Raw genomic sequence first — 16413 nt, forward strand, 5'->3', positions numbered from 1 at the left:
TAGTGACATAATGGAAAGAGTACACAGCTGAAAATTTGTCTCTGCAGTGCATCTAGAATGATAATATCCAAGTTATCATATAACTTGCATTTATTTAGAAAAATGAAACAGCTCTTTCCCTCGATCTCTCCCTCTCTCTCCCCCTCCCTTCCTCATTCATTTAATTTAATGAATGCTATATAATGGAAAAGGAATATATGCAATCCACTAGACCAAGTCTTTTCAACCTTGACACTATTGACATTTTGAGCCAGATAAGTGTTGATTGTGAGGAAGCTGTCCTGGGCACTATAGGACGTTTAACAACATCATTGGCCTCTACTACCAAATAGAGCAGTACCATCCCTCCTAGTGTGACAACCAAAAATATCTCCAGACATTGCTGAAGTTGCCCCACTTGAGAAAGATGCCCTAGCCTCCTGCCAGATACACTCCTCAAGGCCAGTAAGAAGAATTAATTGTGTTCTGATTTTCCTGAGATATGGTCAAGCAGCTATTTTCTTTGCCAGGGGTCAGTGTGTTTCTGGACAATAGAACCTTAATCTAAGTATCTCAAATGCACTGAGAATAATGATTGGGGTCAGGTGCACACAAAGAGAGTTTCCACTTCTAATATTTAAGTACTTTTTTGATTTTGTTTTTTAATTAATCTCTGCTCCCAACCTTTAATACATCTGGTAATGTTGTCAAGGAGACAACCACCAGCTAATACATTATGGCTGGGCCTAAATAATTGGCTTTTGTACCTTTCTGTTGTTCCCACATGCACACAGTGGACCTCACCAACTCCTTAAATCAGAGCTGGTTGCATAATGATAATATCCAAACAAGAAACTCATGGATTCAAGTGTCTTTCTTTTACCTGGATTAGAATCTGAGAGACACATTTGTTTCACCAGATGGAATAAAGAGGGAGTCTGGCAATGGTGATAAACTCCAGAGTTCTGCTAAATTATGTCCCAACTTGACATTTATATGAGCACACGCCTCTCCATCTCCAGAGGTGATTAGATTAAGTGTATTTTAGTTTGTATGTCCTGCATGAATATCCCAAGAGACTTAGGGAAAGGGGCAGATTGTGACCAATATCAATGGTTTTATTCAAATTTTTACATTGCCAATAAGTTGTGCTAATGTTACCTGGGCTAGGGAACTGCATTTCAATAGTGTGCACACAGCCTTTTCCATTTCAGGATTAGACTGATCATATCTACCTTTGCTCAGAAGTTGAGTGAATATTTCTGTTGCTGGGATATGAGATCCTCATTTCCTGTACGGGCATCCTGCCCCATAGCATTTTCTACCTCCAGAGACTGGAATCATTTGCTCAGCGATTTTTGATTTACTTCATTAACTTCCAGAAATCTCAGGAGAAGCCCAAGACAAAACCCTGGAACACCATCTCACCAAACAGAACAGAGTCTCTGGGTACAATGGGAGGTAGTGCAAGTGTCTTCTGTACTCCTACTAAGCTCTATGCAGGGGTGGGTGGCAAAACATTTGTGCTTCAGGAAAATTCAGAATGAGAACAGAAATGCAATGCAAAGTCACCAACAACAAGCCAAGCCCACCTTTTTGTCCTTGTTACAAACTAAACCCCCACTGATGGCATCCAGGGGGTATTGCTTATATCACGGAGCCATCTGTTCTTAAGAGGAGAGTAAGCCATCAGAACTTCAGATTTCAGATCTGATAGTTGGAAAAGTAGATACAGAATATGTGTCAAAATGCACTGGCATCCAAAAGGAAGCAATTAAGATAGTTTTAATTTTTTATACATTATTAAATTCTTCCGATCTGAAATGTTTCAGTCTTGATTTTTGAAAAAAAATACTAGATAATAATTTAATGTTCTTAACTTTTAAATTACTTTATCTGTGAACCTAAACTATTTTTAATTGTAGAAATGTATGTTGTTTCTCTTGCTTCCCCTTTGTTCTTTCTGTATTATTTAATCTATAAATATTATGACTGTTCATCCTCAATTTAGCAGACCTATTCCAAATATTGTATCCTGTTGCTATTGTGTCAGACCCATGTGTTCCAATTTTAAGGTCCAGAAATACCTACCAGTGTCTGATAAGCACAATATTTTGGAAAGAGGAGTCCCTTGTCCTGCCCAAGCCTCCAAGATTCTATTACACATAACTGTCAGCCACAATGGAAACTCCATAATTCATTTTCCCTCTTTGCCTATATTTACCCTCACCTCAATCCACAGAGGATTTCAGGCAACTTACAAAAATATATACATAACAAATGTATAAAATAGTTGAAGGAATCAGGGCAAAAGCAAAGAACGATAGGGCACAAGCCACAAGTAAGGTCAGAATGCAGACATGGGGCCCTATGGAGTTGCAAGAAGTGAGCCCAGTGTGACTTGAAGCTGCATAGTGGCCAAATCAATGGCAGAAAGACAGTCTGGTGAGTTGGAAAGCCAACTGTTCAAGAGCAGCTCAGTGGGATGTCAAGTCCTGAAAGTCATCCCCCACGGTGGTGCTTCCTGGGGAAGCTGGATCAGCCAGGGGGACCTTAACAGCATCTGCATTAATTTTTTTTTCCAGTTTCCTGGCCTTTATCAAGGCAACGCCTAAGCCCTCCCAAGTAGGAAATGGATCATGTTCATTGTTAAAAAAAATAATTGTTGGGGGGAAAAAACTAATAGCTGGGAAGGGAAACTTGGAAACATCACCCAGTGATTCATAGGGCTGAAAACACTTTTCCTCTTTACTTGCTGCTTAACAACGTCCTTCCATGATTTCTTTTCTCCTTTGCCTGTAGCATGCTCCAAAACTCTCCCTTCACATAGAGGAAGACTTAACCACCCTACAAACCTACTCTTTGAAAGTTGTGTAAAAGTTCCAAGCATTCAATAAGGCTTCATATTAATCAGGGCCCACAGTGCTGTAAAAACATGTTTCGTTCTAACATACAACCTACTGATGTCTTTAAAAAAAAATGTGGATACTCTGGGATTGCTTTTACTCAAAACTTTCTATAGTATATACATCTTCCTAAAATAATTTGCCCTTAGTAAAATCTTTTTGGGGGGCAGGGGTAGATTGTGGAATAAAAACAGGCAACAGAGAGTAATAATGAATATTACATGCTCTCATAAAGAATGTCTTCAAAGGAGAGGAGGATTGCCAGCATTACTGAGTAATGATCTTTGAACACAGCATTAAAGTTATAGCATGAAGGAAGGGAGATAAAATATTTAATGACATCTTAATATTCCTAGATCTTGCAAAAAGCCAAGAACTGGTCACAGTTTATCAGTGGCTGTACATTTTAATGCCAGTAGACAACAATTTTTTCCAATCAGAGTAATAGACTTACCAAGATCACAGGGTGGTAAAAAGGGAAGAAATAAAGTAGGCTATAAACTGCTTGGAAATCCTGTCTTTTCCAATTGACTTTTAATATGGATGTGGAAACTGGGCTTGACAATCAATTGGCTCACTTGGCTAACAGCTTGGCTGGAGCCTCAATAAATATTGAGGATGTTTCTATGAAATAATCTTTGACTAACCACACTCAGGATGAGTCCTCTAAAACCCCACTCACCTCTTGGGACACAAATGTGGTCAGAAAATTATTTTTGCATCTGGTATGTCATTACTCTCAAATCTTCCAGTCCTTCCAAGATGGGTCATTTCATGGAGAACTATACAGAGTCATCTCTAAGTACCCATAGGGTATTGGTTCCAGGACCCTGTATCCCCCACAGACATCAAATTCCACAGATGCTCAAGTTCCGAAAGTAAAATGGTGCACATAACGTAGGCACATCCCCCTATATACATTAAATCAGCTCTAGATTGCTTGGTCCTAATACAATATAATGCCATGAGAGGAGTTGCTATGTTATATTGTTTAGGTAATGATGACAAGAAAAAAAAAGAAGTCCATACATGTCCAGTACAGATGCCATCATCGTGGGACTAATTACATCTTCAATCCACGGTGGGTTGACTCCACAAACATGGAACCTGCAGGTGGAAAGGTAGATAAGGCAAGGAACCTTCTCTGTCACAAGGAGAAAGCCAGGTATGAGGGCAGAGAATGTGAAAACAGAAACTGTGGAAAGATATTGTACTGAAAAGCCATCTGGCCTAGGTTCTCACTGCATGTTCCCTTCCTCCTCCACTCTACCTCTCCCTTCCAAGAAGCAAGGTCCTGACTGATTTCTTGCCACAGAAATGTGAGACAGTAGAAGCTACTCAAAGTCAATGGCCCTTTTTTCCTTTCGTAAAAGACCAGGAGTCTGAGACTCGAGGTGTTGGCAAATCGGTTCCTTCTGAGGCCTCTCCCTTTGACTTGCCCCTGGATGTCTGTGTGGTCCTCTCTGGGAAAGCACAGGTCTAGTCTCTTTGTTTTCTAATATTTTCTTCTATGGACATCGGTCATATTGGATGAGCCCTTCCCATGACCTCATTTTAACTTAATTTTCTTTTTAAAGGCCCTATCTCCAAATACGGTCACATTCTGAGGTGTTGGGGGTGAGGACTTCAACAAGTAAACCTGGGGGGCACAATACAGCACAGAAAAGTGTATACAGGGAAGAGGCATGGAAATCCTGTGGGCAGTCCAGACCCACAATGGTACCAGGGAGCAACTAGGGAGGTGATAAGACATAGAAGGAGTTGCTCTGGAGGATGCCTACGGAGAACAGAGCTAAGAAGAGTGTCTCTCAACCTCCTCCAAGATTCCTGGGTCCAAAACAAAGCACACAAGTAACAGAGCTTCCCGGTCTGAAAGCAGGACTGCTAAAAATTTCTGTGATCAGAAGAACAGGGTGCTCAAACCTTAGGACCCAAATCCCTTGTGGAATTCAGGGATGGAAGTCCTCAGAGAGCCGTAGTGAGGAGTAACACTGACTTTCCAAACCACCTATAGAGTAGGGGCTCAGCAACAGATTTATTATTATTATTATTATTATTATTATTATTATTATTATTTATTTTATAGTTGTAGTTGGACACAATACCATTATTTTACTTATTTACTTTTATGTGGTGCTGAGGATCAAACTCAGGGCCTCATACGTACTAGAACACTCTACCACTGAGCCACAATCCCAGCCCAATAGATTTATTATTACTTAAAGAAAAACATTTAATGTGCTCATTCTTGTTGCTTGTGGACTGAGTTTATACCTGCTGGAGTGGGATCAGGATATATATAAAGTTTGGGGAAAAAAATAACAAAAAGAGGTACATATTTATACAATGAGTCAATCAGTCTATCTAGAGATGGGCAGAAAAAAGGAAGGGTTCAAACTAAGAGATCTTGGGGTACAAGGCAATTTATTTGGACTTAAGAGTTCGGGTTCCTGACCTACTCCAACAAAATATTATCTCCATAAATGATGGTAATAGTGGTTAATGGCTGGAAGATAGTGTTCTACCTCCCTACCTCATCCAGTCATGCCAGCACTTTCATTTGAAATCAGTCCTGTAGTCAGGCATGGTGGTGCACACCTAGGATCCTAGCAGCACGGGAGACAGAGGCAGGAGTTCAAAGCCAACCTCAACAACTTAGCAAGGCCCTAAGCAACTCAGCAAGACCCTGTCTTTAAATAAAATTTAAAAAAAAAGGAGTGGGGGCTGGAGATGTAGCTCAGTGGTTAAGCATCCCTGAGTTCAATCCCCAGTACCAAAAAAAAAAAAATATTCCTGTAGTTCCCCTATTTGTCTTTTTAATTTATTTTTAATGTATTTATTTGTTCTAATCAGTTATACACAACGGCAGAATGTTTTTCGATTCACTGTACACAAATGAAGCACAATTTTTTACTTCTCTAGTTGTACCCAAAGTAGGGTCACACCATTTGTGCCATCATACCTGTACCTAGGATAATGATGTCTTGTCTGTCTCATTCCACCATCTTTCCTACCCCCATGCCCCTTCCCCCCTCCCCTTTGCTCATACAAAGTTCCTCCACTCATCTCTCCCCAACTCACCTGCCCCCCCCCACCCACCAATATAAATTAGCATCAACTTATCAGAGAAAACATTTGGCCTATGGAGTTTTGGGATTGACTTACTTTGCTTAGCATTAAAATATGGAACGCTTTACGAATTTGCATGTCTTCCTTGTGCAGGGGGGCCATGCTAATCTCTGTATCATTCTAATTTTAGTATATGTGCTGCAGAAGTAAGCACCCCCCTATTTATCTTACTCCCCTATTTATCTTAATATTTTAGTATTGTTTGTGGTTGTGTGTCTCTCTGGTTCATGCAGTCCTCCTATTTAAATAATAAACTTCATGAGACTAAGAGCTCTCTTTTTGGCTTCCTTTGGGTTGCCTGACAGTATCTAGAGACATTTTATTTTGTTCAGTTAATCCCAGGTCACAGTCATGACCAAGAAGTCTTTCTTTTCTTCCCTCCATAAATGTAAAAAAAAATAAATAAAAACCATGAGTCCCTTTATACTCCTGTTACAAAATGGGAAAACTGGTGTGAAATCTCTCGATTCCTCCATTAACACAGATTAAAGGTGTTAAGAAAACTTTTCTTGCAGGTAACTATATTCTAGAAAGACCAATGAGAGAAAATAAGAGATCTGGCTTTGAGACAGGTGAAAGAAACCAGAGAGGCAAATACTGAAGAAAAATGCATGAGAACATGATGGATTCAGTTTAGGATAATATTAGCTCTTGAAAGTACTCCCCACCCTTCTCCTACTCTCAAGCCAAATATGTGCCTGGAGTTCTGAATCGCTAAAGAAATAAAGCAAAATCGTGAAGCAAATATGAGATCAAAATGCCCCCATTATTTCAAACAAGGTTGATATTATAGAACATAGTGTCCACCTTCAGGCTGAGCCCCTGAATGAGACTGTGGCTGGTCCTCCCCACTCTGGGAGGACTGGTTACTCTTAGGCTCCCATGTAGTTGCAAGATCTTACCATGAGCAGGTCAAGAGCACAAGCTCTCCAAGAGCAGCTCACCAATGAGGGAGTTTCTCCTCTCCAAAGTGGAGAGGGAGCAGAGAGGTGAGAAGTGTGAAGCCAGAGGACAGGAACCCCATGAATGAACACATCTGAAGTGAAGAGTCACTCTTCTCCCCCTGGTGGATACACCAAGCACAAGATCACCAAGAAAACTAGAGCCCTCTGACAGGCAGATACCGAGAAAGATAGGGGATGTAAAGGAAGGAGATCAGGGCTGGGACACCACTTGGATATCATCAGTGTACACATAGTGGTAGAAACCGTGAGAGGAGATACAGTTTCTTAGAAAGAGGATGTGGAGTTTGAGGAAAGAGGAACTAGAAGTAGAACCCTTAGCAAGATGAGCCTTCAAGGGTATAAGCCAGGAAAGAAGGGGTGGAAGAGGCCAGGAGCTAGCAGAAAAAGGAGGGTGTCGTGAAAGCCAAGAAAATGAACCTGAGGCATGAAAACCAAGAAAAGAGTGAGCAATAATACAAATGCTGCTGGGTAGTCAAGTAAAATGAGATCATGTTCAGGACTTGGCCTCTGGGTAACCTTTGGGGCACTTTGGTCCTTCTGAAGAGTAGATCAAGAATATGGGAAGCCATGTTGTAGTAGATTGGAAGTTGAGAAAAATCTCTTCCCTGCCCTCAAGGAGAAAAGATTCCCCCTGGTGGCTTATTTATAATTAAACAGGCAATTACAAGTGGCACATGCCTGAAATCCCAGCTGCTCAGGAGGCTGAGGCAGGAGGATCATGAGTTCAAAGCCAGCCTCAGCAATGGTGAGGCACTAAGCAAGTCAGTGAGACCCTGTCTATAAATAAAATATAAAATAGGGCTGGGGATGTGGTTCAGTGGTCCAGTGCCCCTGAGTTCAATCCCTGGTACCCAAATAAAAAAACACAGTCTTTATCATGGATTCATGAAGATGCCCCCAGAAGTTCCAAAAAACATCATGTGCCTAACTGTACGCCTGGTGTATGTGCATATGTTTCCAGAAAGAGATGGACAGCTTTGACAGAATTCATTTGCTCTGTACAAAAAGACAAGACTGATTACTGAATGAGGTAGGGTAGATTCTATACCCTCACAAAAAAACAAGGTTAAGTCCTAGGCCATGGGGTCTAAGTGGGATAGGAAGAGAACTAAAACCAGGAAGGCGACGCTCCTGAAAGTGTTTAACCAGCTGATACCTGAGAGACACTTGAAGGACCAGGTGAGGAAAGCTTGATAGAAGAACAGGAGGAATGAAAGCAAGAGCCAGCCAGAAAAGTCAATCTGAATGTAAAATAGTAATTAATAGAGGTTGAAAAGGGGGTAGGGGAGGGTGGGTGAAGGGAGGTTGGATTTAGTCAATGAACATTTTTTTTAAATATCTATTTCTTAGTTGTACACAATACCTTTATTTTGTTTATTTATTTTTATGTGGTGCTGAGGATCGAGCCTAGGGCCTCGAATGTGCTAGTGAGCGCTCTACCACTGAGCCACAACCCCAGGCTCCAATGAACATTTTTTATATGCTTATTGAAATATCACACTGAGGGGCTGGAATCGTGGCTGGTTGGTAGAGTGCTTGCCTAGCACGTGTGAAGCACTGGGTTCAATCCTCAGCACCACATAAAAATAAATAAATATAGGTATTGTGTCCACCTAATATATATATATATATATATATATATATATATATATATATATATATATATATATATAAATATCACACTGAACCTCATTAATATGTATAATTAATATAAAACATAATAATTTAAAATCTTTTTTAAGGCATGAGAGAGCCAGTAGGTCAGAACTACCATCCATTCACAGGGCACATAATTGACCAGTGCCTGCTTCATTCAGGCCACAAGGTTAATTCTTGAGACAGCCTCCTTCTCCAAGAGTTTGTGTTCAGAAAGTGAGATGCTGAAACTTGAGGATTCATAGATGCAAACAGAGTCTCATGTTCACAACTGCAGGTTTGGGGGGGGGGCAAGGAAGGAAGGGAGGAAGGGAGGGAGGGAGGAAAACCATGCATGGTGATTGAACCCACCAAGCTGCCAAGGTTGATCTCCTGTCCACTCATTTGAGTCATCAGGGGAAGCAGAAAACATCAGGATGACAATAAAGAGAGAGAGAGAGAGAGAGAGAATTAACATGTTAAAAACTTTGCATTTCAACTTTGAGCTGACATTGCAGCGAGACTCTTTCCAGCTGCTTTGTCTGGCCATGTCAAGAAGTGACCATGATTTATTGTGCCACCTCCGTAATTTCAATGCTCTTGATCTCCCACTGGAAGCAGTGACAAGCAAGGTTAACTGCTGTGTGAGGAGACAGTATGAGTAATGCCTCGCACACGGAGCTGGCACTGATCTACAGCATGAGCCGGGGACACAGGGATGTAACCATTGGTTAAATTCCTTTCAAATGGCCACCTCCCAGATGCCCTAACACCTTTTGGGACAGCCGGGGTTTGTGTGGAAAAATACCCTGAATTGTGTTAGAAACTATTTCCTTGTCCTTGTTCCCTCACAAACAATGTGGCTCACATTTGCATTTTGGATTGTTAGCAATAGCTAATGTTAAGTGGCCACACCACGCCAGGTCCTGTCGACATGTTTTATGTTTTTTCGTTCAGTTAATCTTCCGCTGGCCCTCCCCAGTGGTCATTCCCATTTATAGAGGAGAAGAATGAGACACAGGCGATTGAATAACTCAACCAGGAGGGCAAAACAAAACCAGGATTTGAGCCAGGTGGTCTGACCACGGGAGGACCCAGCTATGTTATCTCTCTATTACATTCTTATTCATTTAAGACAATCCATTCATTCTAACTTATTTTTTTTTCCTTTAACCAGCTTGGCTTATGTATATATTTCAAAGGCCTTTAGTGAGTAAATTGGAATGTGTAAAACAAGTTCTTTTATCTTCCAAAACCACAGTTTGTCTTAATAAAAGGGGTTTCAATTAGAGGGTTTTTGTATCAGCAAGTGTCCTATGAAGGCACTATTTCTTATGCTTATGTCTTTTCCTCCAAATTCAGGGAAAAGAGAAAGGAAAAACTAACATAGAGTGAATATCTGCTTCCTTCTGATTATTGTGTGGGTGCAGAAAACTTGACAATGGCCCCATGAGGTAGATATCCCTTCCTATCATTTAGATAGAGGGTCAGGAAAGTTAAGGACATTTTTCCAAGTTTAACTCTGTGAAAGACAGACATGGCTGAAAGGCCTTGGCAATTCCACTTAACCAGGAGTGGACACCTACGTATCTTTCTTAGTAAATTCTGGTGCCTTCTTATCCGGTCAACCCTCCATGGGTTCTGCATCCACAGATTCAACAAACCACTGATTGAAAATACTTAAAAAAATAAAAAAAATAAATAAAACTTGGGTCTGTATTGAACATGTACAGACCTTTTTTCCTTGTCATTATTCCCTGAACAAGAGAGAATAACACCTATTTCCACAGCAATGACATTGTATCCGTTATTATTAGTAACCTAGAGATGATCTAAAGGACACAAGAGAGTGTGCTTAAGTTGTATACAAATATTCCAGCATTTTCTATAAGAGACTTATGCATCTGTGGATTTCAGTATGCAAGGGCAATCCTGGAATCAATGCCCAGTGGATACCGAGGGCATTTGAATTTTACCTACAAATGAGGAAAAATTGGAAGAAAACGAGAAAAACAGGTGATAGTTGGCTTCAGAGCTTTCATATCCCTGAAACAACACAGAAATGGCTTCTTCCTTGTCCAGATTTCCGCAAGGTCTGTCCTAAGTCTTATCAGAGAATTTAGATGACAGTTGTCTGGGCGACAACCTTGAGATGCTACACTCAAAGTTTTCTTCTCTGGCAAAAAGCCAAACTCCCTCCCACGTCTGGCACACGCACAGCACCTGTGTGAGGTCTTCTGCTTTCCAAAGCACCTGAGAACAGGTCAAGGATGTGTCGTTATTGGGATTTTGTCCCCCACAGTGACTCGGCTGACAGAGATTGGGTTCCTGGAGAAGGAGGTAAGGGGCCTACCCTGCTCTCTTCACACAAATATCACCTTCATGGTAGCTTCCCAGCTCTTTCACTAAAGAGTTCTTGAAAGTCAATTCAAATATCACTTCAAACTCTTTTTCGCTTAGAGAAAAAAAAAAAAGCTGTTGTTTTTGTCTAATGGAAGTACTGTGCTGTGACTGGATTTGTAACAACAGTGTGTCAAAATGCCAAAAAAGTGTGTCAAAAATAACATTTAAAAAAACTCAAGGGAAACATGTTAGAGTCCTAAATGAGCATTTTTATTTCTCTGTGTTGAAATTTGTTAGTCTCCTCTCAAGGGTCTTAATAAACCTCAAAGAAACACACAACACTTAATGAACACAATTTAAGGGCCAATTCAGTCCTTGATACTCCCATTACTGTCAAAACATCTCTCACTTGTATTTGTGAGTTCTCCTCTTCCAAATCTCTCTATTCAATTTATTCTTCAACGGATGCTTATTTTCCCAACATCCTTAACCTCCAAAGTATATGCACATTGCCATGAAGTTAATCAACTAAAAATGATTAATTTCAATTTATTTTCTTTGTCCCTGTTGAGGAAAACATCACAAAGCATTTCCTGACACATTGCAGATAACAGTCAAATTCATGGCAATCCTATGTCGCCAAGAGTTTGTATATTTAATTCAGTGGGCTTCGAATGATTGTTCAAGAGAGTGTGTAGGCAGTCTGCTTGCCTCCCAAGGTCTGGTTGAGAAAAGATAAACATATCTAAAGTTTCCAATAGTGCAGTTATTTTCAAAGTATGATAGGGTCTTTATGCATGATTCAAAAAGGAAACATCTATTTCCACCAAGCCCCACAGCGAGGGTTTGATCCAATACTAGGAAGTTCCTTGAATTTCCTGGCTCCACCACCTCAGTGGTCATCCTCAGCAAGGTCTACCTTGCTTCCCCACTACAGAGCCAGACACATCACCAAACAGAAAAATAAAAGCCAGAACATCCCCACTTCCTGCACAAAGCAATTGGCAAACAGGAGAACCTGTGGCATAATAGGGCCATAGTTATTTTTGCAGGAATTATTTTAATACTATATGAGAAAGGATGTGTCTTCTTGGTTCAGGAATGGTAAAGGATGACATAAGCTAGAATAGCTGGTGGTCATTTTTACCACGATGTGGGGAAAAGAAAACCGTGAAGTTAATGAAGGTAGCCAAGAGCCAAAAAAAAAAAAAAAAAAAAAAAGGAAGAATCATTTTGATAAGCCTTTTAACCCTTGGATCCAGCTATATCTAAAGTCAGATCCACTCTCTTAAGATTTCCTAGTGCATGAGCCAGTACATTTACTCTTGCACTCATGATAGTTGGCTCTTGCTTCTCTGCATCCTTTAATAATGTTTCTAATTTTTCCCATTGGCAACCAAAGAGAGAATTTCATAAGCTGGGAAGCATTATGTTTCCACGTGGGTGGGGTTTCATGCTGTTCTGTTGCTGTAGCTATATGCTGCAAAGATGCAAGGTGTTTATGGTCAGATTCCCCCCAGAAACAGGCTAAAGTTGAACATCTGCCCATCCCTCAATGATCACCTTTCCCACACCATGCTTGCTAGGCACTCTCATACGTCTATGGTGGGATCAAAACAAGTACAGTCTTTCTACACAGCAATGTACCCTGCGGATCAAAAGTTTTGGAAATACCCATATCTGGGAGATTATTACAAAATTATGAAAAAAATCATTAATATTAGTGGTTCAAAAATGAAAATCCATACAATTATCTCCATAAATGTTGAAAGGGCACTTGAAAATTTCAATATATTCTTTTTTTAATATTTTATCAATACTGATGGACCTTGATTTCATTCATTTATTTAAATGCGGTGCTAAGAATCAAATCCAGAGCCTCACACATGCTAGGCAAGTGCTCTACCACTGAAACACAAATCCAGCCCCCTCAATATTTTCTTTTAACTTCTTTTTATCTAAACAAAATAGGAAAAGATGCATACTTCTGAGGTATAATAAAATATACTTATCTTAAGTCAAAATTCCCCATCATACTGGGAAAAAACTACCTGTTCTCAGTAAGATGCGAAACAAAAATGATGTCCATTATATCAATTACTATCTAACATTATTTTGTAGATATTAGCCAATATACTAAAACAAGAAAAAGAAATGAGGCATAAAAATGAGAAAAGTGAAATTATCATTATTTGAAGGGATTTAATAGTTTATCAAGAAAATCTAACAATCAACTTTTTCAATATGGTAAAACTATTATTAAAACTAAGAACAATCTAGTATAACTAGAAATAAAATAACTACATAAAATTAATATATTGAACATATATTAACTGTACAAGCAACTATGAGTTATAAATTGAAATAAAAGATATTTTTATAATAAGGACATAAAAATATCTAGAAATGAACTCAACAAGAAATGTGCATAATCTACATGAAGTAAACTTTAAAATGTTACTAAGGGGGGCTGGGACTGGGGCTCAGCGGTAGTGCACTTGCCTGGCATGTGTGAAGCATTGGGTTCGATTCTCAGTACCGCATATAAATAAATACAACAAAGGTCTATCAATAACTAAAAAAAAGTTATCAAAAAATGTTAATAAGCAGCAAAATGACAATAAATAAGTGGAAAGAAAACCATGTTCTGAAATAGGAAAAACAAATTATAAAGGTGTCATTTCTCCCCAAATTTATCAATGAATTTAAAAACAACCCTAATGAAAACATTTATATGATTAAGAATAAAAAAGCAGGCAAAGCCATTTTAATGTTCATGTGAAAAAATAAATGAGCAAGACTATCCCAAAAAAATCTGCAAAGAATAAAGAATAAAATAAAACTGGAAATACTAGGTATGAAAATACATTATAGGGCTGGGGTTGTGGCTCAGTGGTAGAGCACTTGCCTAGCTCATATGAGGCCCTGGGTTCAATTCTCAGCACCGCATATAAATAAATAAATAAAAGTTTACTGACAACTAAAAAAAAATATTAAAAGAATAAAAAAATTTAAAAATACATTATAAAGCTAGAATAATTTTTGAAGTATAAGACAGCTCATGGGAAAAAATAGACCTATGTAACAGAAGAGGAAAATCAAGAAATAGTCCTAAATATGTATGTCAATTTAATATATGTTAATATTGATATCCCGGAGCCCCGCAGTCAGTTTCGTGAGTCAGGAGTCAGTCTTCTGGGATACACATCCCAGTTTCATCATTTTCTACTTCATTTCTCTCTGCCTTCAAGGAGATGCAGGAGATCCTCATATTTCACATGGTATTCACGGCCCACAGTGCCTGACACTTAGTCAATCCTTTAAAAGTAATTGATGTTTTGCATGGAATACATTTGCATTTTGATTTCAGACTATGATTTCAAATCATGGAGATTAACTTTCTTAATAACAGCCAATTCTCTATTCTTCTCCATTCATGCCACTTTCCAGCCATTTGAGGAACTGTCATATGGCTTGAGGTTTTCTTTCTCACCCTCTTGCATTAATTCCACCTTTATTTGCCATGAGGACTCCTGCTGTCTTGGAATCCCATACCAGCAAGAAGCCTTGGGGGCTTTACAAAGACTTGGTGCTGTTGTTGTCTTGGGAGGGCTGTCTGTCCTAAAAAAAGAAGGAAGGAATTGGAGGTTGGGGAAGGTTGAGGGAACCCAATACCAACAGGTTTCCAGAATATTTATATATGCACTTGAAAGCCAGGGCGACCGTCAGAATCTTCTAAGTGTCGAAAGAATTCAGGATGTCTCATTGGGCTGCTGGAAGTTGACTGATTTCCTGGCTAAACTCTAAAGCAAGTGGGGAGCCCAGATCTCACTCTGAATACCATTCTTCACGAAAAAGAACCAATGCTCCTTAAAGGTAAGTCTGATTTTAGGACTAGGTCAAGAAAGTTAAAGATGTACTTAGAATACTTTGTTGTACCAGAAAATAAAGAAGTACTCAAACAGTGATGAACACATGTCAAAAAAAACACAGAGACTGACTGAAGGGGTTCCCACTGACCAAATTTGGGACAATTTGAGCATTATATTAAATCATGGTAATATTGGAAGAAGACCCTGTAAATAAAACAAAATTCTAAAAATTTCACAAGAGAGAAGGAGAATAAGAAGGAGGAGAGGAAGAAGGGGGAACTGAGGAGGAGAGGGGGAGGAGAAGGGAAAAGAAGGAGGAAGCTCTTCCTTATAGTAGAAGATCAATTAATAATATAGATGAAGATAAATGATGAAGTTATAAAAGTATTGATGGTACAAAAACAGTAGGTCATATTTTGAAGAAGAATAACACATGTATATGGCCTGAAAACATCTACCAAAAATAGATAATTGATTATATAGGGAGAACCATAAATTTACAGTGGAGAAATTTTACCCAAATTATCAAAGTCATCATTGCTATAACCAAGTAAAGCACTAGAAAGCACTTAAACCAAGTCATCACTACTAATTTTCAATCATTATTAGTAAAGAGACATCCTGGTATAATGCACAGAGAAAGATGTCACTTCCAAGGTACTTCTGCCAAATGTGCTTAACCTGAATATAATCGTGAGGAAATATCAGATAAACCCAAATTGAAGAATCTTCTACAGAATAACTGTCCTATCTCCTCCAAAACTATCAAGGCAAAGAAAAACAAGCACAAGATGAGAACTTTTCCTGATTTAAAGACAACCTTAGCAACACAGAAATTAAATGTGACACACGATGCTGGACTAGCTCCTGACAGATGGTGAGGGGACAGGGCTGGGCGTGGGGGTGTTAACCAAAGCCTGGGGTGAAACTCTTGCATTGAGGATTTCAGGAAGGGACATCAGGTCGTGGTGTGATGTCAGTATGAAGCAGAAGCCTGTTTCCCTATGGCTGCAGCATAGCTCACATCTGCAGGGCAAACAGCATTGGAAATAGGAGACCAGACAGTCACCAAAATGAGTTGATTGTTTTGTAATCCACCTTAGACATGAGACCCTTTCCTTCACTAGAAGATGCTTCTGGGACCAGGTGCCATGGTGCATGCCTATAATCCCAGCAGCTCGGAGGGCTGAGGAAGGAGGATCATAAGTTCAAAGCCAAACTCAGCAACTTAGCAAGGCCCTAAGAAACTTAGCGAGACCCTGTCTCTAAATAAAATATTTTTTAAAAAGGGCTGGGGATGTGGCTCAGTGGTTAAGTGCCCCTGGCTTAGATCATGGTACCAAGAAAAAAAAAAAGAAGAGGAGATTTCTGGGAGGGCAGGGTTAGTTTCTGGTGCTGAGAACACCAAAACTCTCTTCTACACTCTTAACTTCTGTCACTACCCCATTATCGGGACACCAGTTTGACTTAGCTGTGGATGTTCTTGCCCTACCACTTATTATTTAATTCCAGGAGGTAATGAAAAACTCCTCAACACCCACAGCCATGGCAAGCTCTCCACTGCAGGGTGGGAAAGGAGCAATG

At 39.6% G+C, this 16413-nt stretch overlaps 1 non-coding gene across 1 annotated transcript; it reads right to left on the reverse strand.

Moving 5' to 3' along the window:
• Positions 1-6062: 6062 nt before the first annotated feature.
• LOC113182262 (U6 spliceosomal RNA) lies at positions 6063-6168 on the reverse strand. The gene has a single exon (XR_003300705.1). It is a non-coding gene; the product is annotated as a U6 spliceosomal RNA (small nuclear RNA).
• Between the last annotated feature and the right edge of the window lie 10245 nt (positions 6169-16413).

The sequence above is a fragment of the Urocitellus parryii genome, chromosome 13 (assembly GCF_045843805.1).
Source record: "Urocitellus parryii isolate mUroPar1 chromosome 13, mUroPar1.hap1, whole genome shotgun sequence".
Taxonomy (NCBI): domain Eukaryota; kingdom Metazoa; phylum Chordata; class Mammalia; order Rodentia; family Sciuridae; genus Urocitellus; species Urocitellus parryii.